Raw genomic sequence first — 7,865 nt, forward strand, 5'->3', positions numbered from 1 at the left:
CTGACAACCAAAGGATCAAGAATTATCTTTAAAAAGAAAGGAAAAATTCCCTATAAAAATCTCAGTAGCATAACCGTCACCGAAGTTGCCCAGGAATGACTGTTAAACAGGACAGGAAACTCTTGATGTCTAAAGCAGGGGTGGGGAACATGTGTCCCTTCAGATGCTACTACAACTCCCATCATCTCTGATCATTTAACAGAGCGACTGGGGCTGATGGGACCTGGAGTCCAATAATAACCGGAGGGCCAGAGGTTTCTCACCACTGATCTAAAGACTCGGTACACAAGCATCATTTCTCTGGGCCCAGTGCAAACTTCCTACAAGTGTCCTCATCCTCAAAATCCCTTTGCTGCTTTGAAAAAAATATGGAAGCCCAGCTGGCGTCCTTTAGGTACATAGCATGACGTCGCCACTCTCAACACCAAGTAAGCCTGTAAACATGCCCTGCTCTAGTGGGGATCCCATAACCCCATTGCTTAGCTGCACACAGTTGCTTCACAACTGACCCACTGTGTATTGCGTATCTGATGGGCCACTTGAACTGTGGTGCATGTTTAATACACAACTGGCTTCTGGATATACTGTGGTGAGGTTGCACCTTACAGTAAGAATTAGCTTCCACTCCAGGGAATGCAAAATATTCAAAAGCATTTGAGATAGCTATGCAACACAATCATGGGACATCTTTAGAGCAGACCTAGACACATCAAGCTGAGCACCAACAACAACAGTTGTGGGGAACCTGTGACCCTCCAGAAGGAGTTGGGATCCACAAATCTCCGTCATCATTGGCCAGTGATCAAGGATGATGGGAGTTGTAGTTCAGTAACATATGGAGAGCCAGTGATGGAGGAAGGGGCACGCGGATCGCCCCAGGTGTCATCACTGAGGGGGGGGGGTGACAAAAATACGAGGGTTTTTTTAAAAAAAAAAAATTGGGCTCACAGAACTTTTTAGTTCAGCCAACAAACATAATGAAACATGTCTGGCATTGGGCGCCACACTGTGGGGGCCAGCATTTACCGCGGGGCCTGCAGCGTGCCTGAGCCATGCGTCTCTCCTGGGAGTGAAATGGTGGCTTGGGCGCCCGCAGGCTCCACACTGCCTGAAACAGCAGTGTGGGGCTTGCATCTGCCCACAGCCTCTCCCTCAGCTGCCCTACAGCTGAGGGGGAGGCGACGGAGAGGCTCCACACAGCTTGCCCCCCCCATGGGCAGCTCGCCCCGCCCCTGGCTGCAAGACACGTGAGTTGCACCGAGAACCCGAGCGGCTAGCTATGCCACTGTGGAGAGCCAAATGTTCTCCAGCCCTAATCTACAACATCCCTTGGGTTCTTGATAAATCTCTTGCTGCAGCCACTGCCTGAGACTCCAAAAACAGAACAGGACCACCATACACAACTCCACACACAACTGGTGGGCTAAACCCAGTTTGGTCAGTGACAAATTGCTCAGGCCTTCTTTAGAGGAGATCGGAGCTTTCCAAAATCCCACCAAGACATATGTCTCCTTTATCAAAATCCGAATGTTCAGTAGAAGACAATATGCAAAGCAAGCCATTCAGTCCGAATCAGAGATGTTTTCACATAATTTGTCAAAAAGCAATCCAGCGAGAATAAACCAACATCTAACCATGTGTGACTTACCAAGCTGTTATGGAAATGTCCATTCGCATCCCATTTACTGAAGTCTGCGGAAAGAGAAGACATAAGGGAGGGAGATTATTAAATGGGCAAGCAATCGGGGAACTGTGACTGGCCAAGTCACCTTACTGGCCAAGAGAAATTAGCAGTTTGATTTAATCTACAGATGATCCAAAATCAGGGACCGAGCTTTGTGAATATGTTTTCATGCTTTGAAAAGCAGCCCTCATTTTGGGTGATGACTTTTCTTCTTCTTCTTCCAGGGTGAGGTCTTCAAAATGGGTTGGAACTTGTTCACACGCAGAGAGGAAATGGATCCCTCTTGGCTCAAAAGGAACAGCGCTCCCTTTTCAGGAAGACTGCATGGAAGCAAAGAAATAACTGAAATTTGCGGGGGGGGGGACCAGGAGTGCCGGATGTGTGCACAATTTGATGCACACATCCAAATACTCATATGAAGGCACAACCAAATGGTGCAGAAACTGACCCCTGCTTTGCTAAGGCCTCTTGATGGTGCTGTTTCCTTACGTTGAAATCATACCTTGACCCTTGGCCATGCTGTCTGAGGCGGATGGGAGTAGGAATCCAATAACATGAGGAGGGGAACACATTGGCAAACACTGGATTTTTTAATTGGCTGCCCCAATGGTACAAAGGAAGAGGAAGAAAAAGAAGAAGAGGAGGAGGAGGAGTTTGGATTTGATACCCCGCTTTATCACTACCTGAAGGAGTCTTAAAGCAGCTAACATTCTCCTTTCTCTTCCTCACCCACAACAAACACTCTGTGAGGTGAGTGGAGCTGAGAGACTTCAAAGAAGTGTGACTAGCCCAAGGTCACCCAGCAGCTGCATGTGGAGGAGCGGAGACGCGAACCCGGTTCACCAGATTACAAGTCTACAGAGTATCACTTGGTTGTCTTGGCAACATGGTGCACATCCCTTCTCTCCTCCAGTGATAACATTCTCAGCATGCTACTAATTCATCCTTTCTTCATTTGCAGCCTTGACTTTAATTTAAACCAGGACTACGAAGATTCCAGCCTAAAGCCGGGCTTGCAGTTAGCAGTTAAAACCTGGCTTAAGTCCTGGAGCTCCCTAGTAGAATCAATCTTAGCAGAGCTGGCATTGGGTGCCAAAAGTAAAGGATGCTGAATGCAAGTGTTCAAAGGGAACCCTTGGAAATGTGTTATGTGGCTCCTGGTTATTTCCTTGACAGGCGTGGTGTTACCTGCCCCACACCTGATTTCATATGACCCCGGCGGTCATATGCCCTAGGTGAAGTTATTCAGTAGCTGAATGTGTTTTTACTATATTAAACTGCAGCAGCGAGTCAATGAAACCTTTCAGATGTTGCCACTCTGCCCAACCAAATGTCCATGCTAAGCCTCAGCAGGCTGGCTATTCTACCAGAAACCTTGCTTGGCTTTTCCGAACTGCAAAGGCAACATTGTTTAAATAGTTGCCCACACAGTACACAGTCTTTACAAATATAGGTAGAGCTGGTATTCAGAAGCATTGCTGCCTCCGACCTTCAATATTTAGTGTGCCAGAGGCCAGGATTAGGTCCCGATTGCTCCACCCGCATTAAGCTACCGATCGTCTTTGCGATATTTCCCCGTGAGGTTAGGCCACAGTGTCTGTTCCGTGCAAATGCAAAAGAAAAATAAGCTTCTTTTAAAGCCTATTATTTCTGAACATACAGTACTAAAGGAGAGAGAATATGAAGTATTTTATAGAAGTGGTTTAAGCAGATTCAGGAAGACCATTATGGGTATATTAAAGAGCAAGCGGAGAAGAATCTGGCACTATGTGGAATTTATTCCCAGCTGGGTTTCGCCTTAATACCACTCCACACGGCAGTCCTATCCTCTGCTTAAAAAAGGCTTAAATACCTTTAACTGGGGGCGAGAAAGCCCACTTCCAGCTACTTTATGAGCACATAATAGCAGGCAATGTTCTGATCCACATTATTCATTTGCAAACACTGCTAAACCTAATCGAAAATTCTTTCTAGTAGCACCTTAGAGACCAACTGAGTTTGTTCCTGGTATGAGCTTTCGTGTGCATGCACACTTCTTCAGATACACTGAGCAGCTTCTTGGAGAGAGTGTGGCACAGTTTCTTGGAATGTTCAGTGGGATAAGTTGATTGCAGGGGGTTCTTAATTCTAAGACCCTTGGGTAGGATGTCCAGGTTTTTGCATTTGGTTAGAAAGGAGATGTCTGTCTGTATCTGTGCCAGTTTCTTTGTGAGATTTATGGACTTCCATTTCATGCGGCTCAATGTGGTGCCTTCCATAGTTCCAGTTACAGGTGGGTAGCCGTGTTGGTCTGCCATAGTCAAAACAAAATCGAAAATTCTTTCTAGTAGCACCTTAGAGACCAACTGAGTTTGTTCCTGGTATGAGCTTTCGTGTGCATGCACACTTCTTCAGATACACACTAAACCTGACAGGATTGTATGCTACTGTTTTTTCCCCCCATAGAAGGGCAGTGAAGGATCGTCTCTCACTGCACTGAAATGAAGATTTAAAGGGCTGTTGCTCAGCGGGTCTACAGAGTGACTCCAACTGACTCCAGGGGCATGTGATGCTGTTCCCATTGTGAAACCTAAGCAGGCCCTTCATCCAGGTCTATGGCCACATTCACAGCATACAATGAAAATGTCACGATACCACTTTAAACTCTCCTGGCGTCTCCCAAAGTATCTTGGAGACTGCAGTTTGTCAAGGGGGCTGAGAAATGTTAGGAGACTCTCCCGGTGGTGGACTTGGGGCTTTAACATTTCAGTGGGTGATCCTCGCTCAGCCATGAAGCTTACTGGGTGACCTTGGGCCAGTCACTGTCTCTAACCCTAGCCTACCTCGCAGGGTTGTTCTGTGGATTAGCTAGGGAAGGTGAGACCCATGTAAACTGCCTTGACATCCTTGGAGGAAAAAGGTGGCATATTAATGGAAGAAATAAAATAATAAATGCAAACAGATTTAAGAAACGCAGAAACACAACAATAAAGCAAATATGGGGAGGGTGAAATATTATCGTCCGGATTCTACCAAGACAAATTTACTGAAAAGATCCCCACTTTAACATGTGTGATGCTGCTTTGTACTAGCGTGAGACCCCAGGACCATTTAACCAACGGTTATCTCTTTGCCCCCCCCCTATAATTTTTATTAAATTTCCTGTTTTACAATTTAGAATATTCATTCAAACAACCTTAAAATATCAATGACTTCCCTTCTTCTCTTCCCATGGTTCATTTTGCAAAACAAAAATCCCTGCATATTTTATATAAACTAAACCATTCAGTATTCCATTATTACATCCATCCAAACTTATTTACTCTGTTGAATTTATCTTACTGCTGCCCACGTTTTCAAATAAACACAATTTTCCTCCATATACTGTATTCAATAAACATTTTCCAATCTTCTTTAAACGTATGTTTATTCTGTGTGTTAGGTCTGCAAGCTGTGCATATTCCATCAGTTTATGTTGCCATTCTTCTTCAGTTGGAACTTCGCTTGATTTTCATTTTGGGGATAACAAAACACGAACCACAGTAGTGGCATACATAAATAACCTATTTTGACACCTGGGAATTTCCGTTTGAATTATCCCCAACAAAAAGGACTGGGTTTTGTGTTTTTTTGTGTGTGTGTTTTTTAAAGTACTTTTAAACAATTTTTCAATTCATTATGGATTATTTCCTAATACTCTTTTACCGTTTTACAGGTCCACCACATATGACAGAACGTACCCTCTGTCTCATTGCATCTCCAACACTTATCTGATTCAGTCTTATACATCTTAGCAAGTCTACAGATAGCAACTCTCTAAGGCAGGGGGTCAAACCTATCCATTCTCAAAGAAATCAGCCCTGAGTGCTCACTAGAAGGACAGATCCTGAAGTTGAGGCTCCAGTACTTTGGCCACCTCATGAGAAGAGAAGACTCCCTAGAAAAGACCCTGATGTTGGAAAAGATGGAGGGCACAAGGAGAAAGGGACGACAGAGGATGAGATGGTTGGACAGTGTTCTTGAAGCTACTAACATGAGTTTGGCCAAACTGCGAGAGGCAGTGAAGGATAGGCGTGTCTGGCGTGCTCCGGTCCATGGGGTCACAAAGAGTCGGACACGACTGAACGACTGAACGACAACAACAAGGCAGGGGTCAGCAAACCTTTTCATCCATGGGCCATTGTCCCTCAGACCTTGTGGGGGGCCAGACTATATTTTGAAAAAAAATATGAACGAATTCCTATGCCCCACAGAGATGTATTTTAAATAAAAGGACACATTCTACTCATGTAAAAAGACCAGGCAGGCCCCACAAATAACCCAGAGATGCATTTTAAATAAAAGGACACATTCTACTCATGTAAAAACACGCTGATTCCCAGACCGTCCGCGGGCCGGATTTAGAAGGTGATTGGGCCGGATCCAGCCCCCGGGCCTTAGTTTGGGGACCCCTGCTCTAAGGTTTCAGACCAAGCTCATTCAGAGCTCTGCTACTCAATATCCTTAACTGGTGACACTGAAGATTAAACCTGAGTACATCAGTGTTACAAAGCATGCTCCCTCCTACTGAGCTATGGACCTCCTCTGCCACATTGATTGATAGGGCAAGTTTAATACAGAACAAAAGGGAAACCATGTTGTAAGATCTTCCGCTTTCATTCATCAAATGACGAAATGGCATGACCTGGATTTGTTCGGCGTATTTTTCATTGTAACGGCATTTTAAGCAACAGGTTAGCAAATGGCTTTTTGAAGTAGTCCTTGCTGCAGGGGATGCTGACACTTTTCTGTAGAGACACTTGGGTGAAAGGCAGGAGAATACCTGTGCATATGATTGCTTATTTCTTTATTTTAGGAAAATTCCCACCATTATGCCAGATGGTGAATATTATTATTATTATTATTATTATTATTATTATTATTATTATTTCTACCCCGCCCATCCGGCTGGGTTTCCCCAGCCACTCTGGGCGGCTCCCAACAGCATATTAAAAACACAATAAAACACCAAACATTAAAAACTTCCCTAAAGAGGGCTGCCTTCAGATGTTTTCTAAAAGTCAGATAGTTGTTTATTTCCTTGGCATCTGGTGGGAGGGCGTTCCACAGGGCAGGGGGCGCCACGACCAAGAAGGCCTTCTGCCTGGTTCCCTGTAACCTCACTTCTAGCAGTGAGGGAACCGCCAGAAGGCCCTCGGAGCTAGACCTCAAGTGTATGAGCACAGGAAAGTCTTTCTAGACCAGTGTTTTTCAACCACTGTTCCGCGGCACACTAGTGTGCCGCGAGATGTTGCCTGGTGTGCCGTGGGAAAAATTGAAAAATTACTTTATATATAGTCAATATAGGCACAGAGTTAAAAATTTTAACATTTTTTAACATTTTCTAATGGTGGTGTGCCTCGTGATTTTTTTCATAAAACAAGTGTGCCTTTGCCCAAAAAAGGTTGAAAAACACTGTTCTAGACTATATTCATAGAACTGACTTTGGGCCAATATCCATTTCTCAGTCTAACCTACCTCATAGGGTTGGTTTGAGGATAAAATGGGGAGGGTGGACTTACATGGACCATCTTGAGCTCATTGCAGGCGAGGTCAGGTATCTATGTAAGTAAAAAGGTAAAAAGTAAAGGACCCCTGACAGTTAAGTCGCAGACAACTGGGGTTGCAGTGCTCCTCGCTTTACAGGCCGAGGGAGCCGGCATTTGTCTGCAGACAGTTTTTCTGGGTCATGTGGCCAGCATGACTAAGCCGATTCTGGTACAACAGAACACCAAAACCTGAGCAGCGCACGGAAACACCATTTGCCTTCCTTCCGGAGCAGTACCTATTTATCTACTTGTGCTTTTGGGCATGCTTTCGAACTGCTAGGTTGGCAGGAACTGGGACCGAGCAATGGGAGCTCACTCCGTCATGGGGATTTGAACCGCCAACCTTCTGATCAGCAAGCCCAAGAGGCTCAGTGGTTTAGAGCACAGCGCCACCCACGTCTCTATCAATGTAAGTAAGCAATTATTTTTAGATAGATGATAGACAGACAGACAGATGACAAGCGAACAGATAAAGATGTCAGCTTGAATCCAACTCAGAACAGACCCACTGAAATCAAGTCTACTCCGAGAATGGCTTAGTTAGATACAACACATATACTACCAGCCATAGATAAACAGATCTATTCCATACCCTTATATGCTGTCTCATATTA

Source organism: Lacerta agilis, chromosome 4 (assembly GCF_009819535.1).
Source record: "Lacerta agilis isolate rLacAgi1 chromosome 4, rLacAgi1.pri, whole genome shotgun sequence".
NCBI classification, from domain to species: Eukaryota; Metazoa; Chordata; class Lepidosauria; order Squamata; family Lacertidae; genus Lacerta; species Lacerta agilis.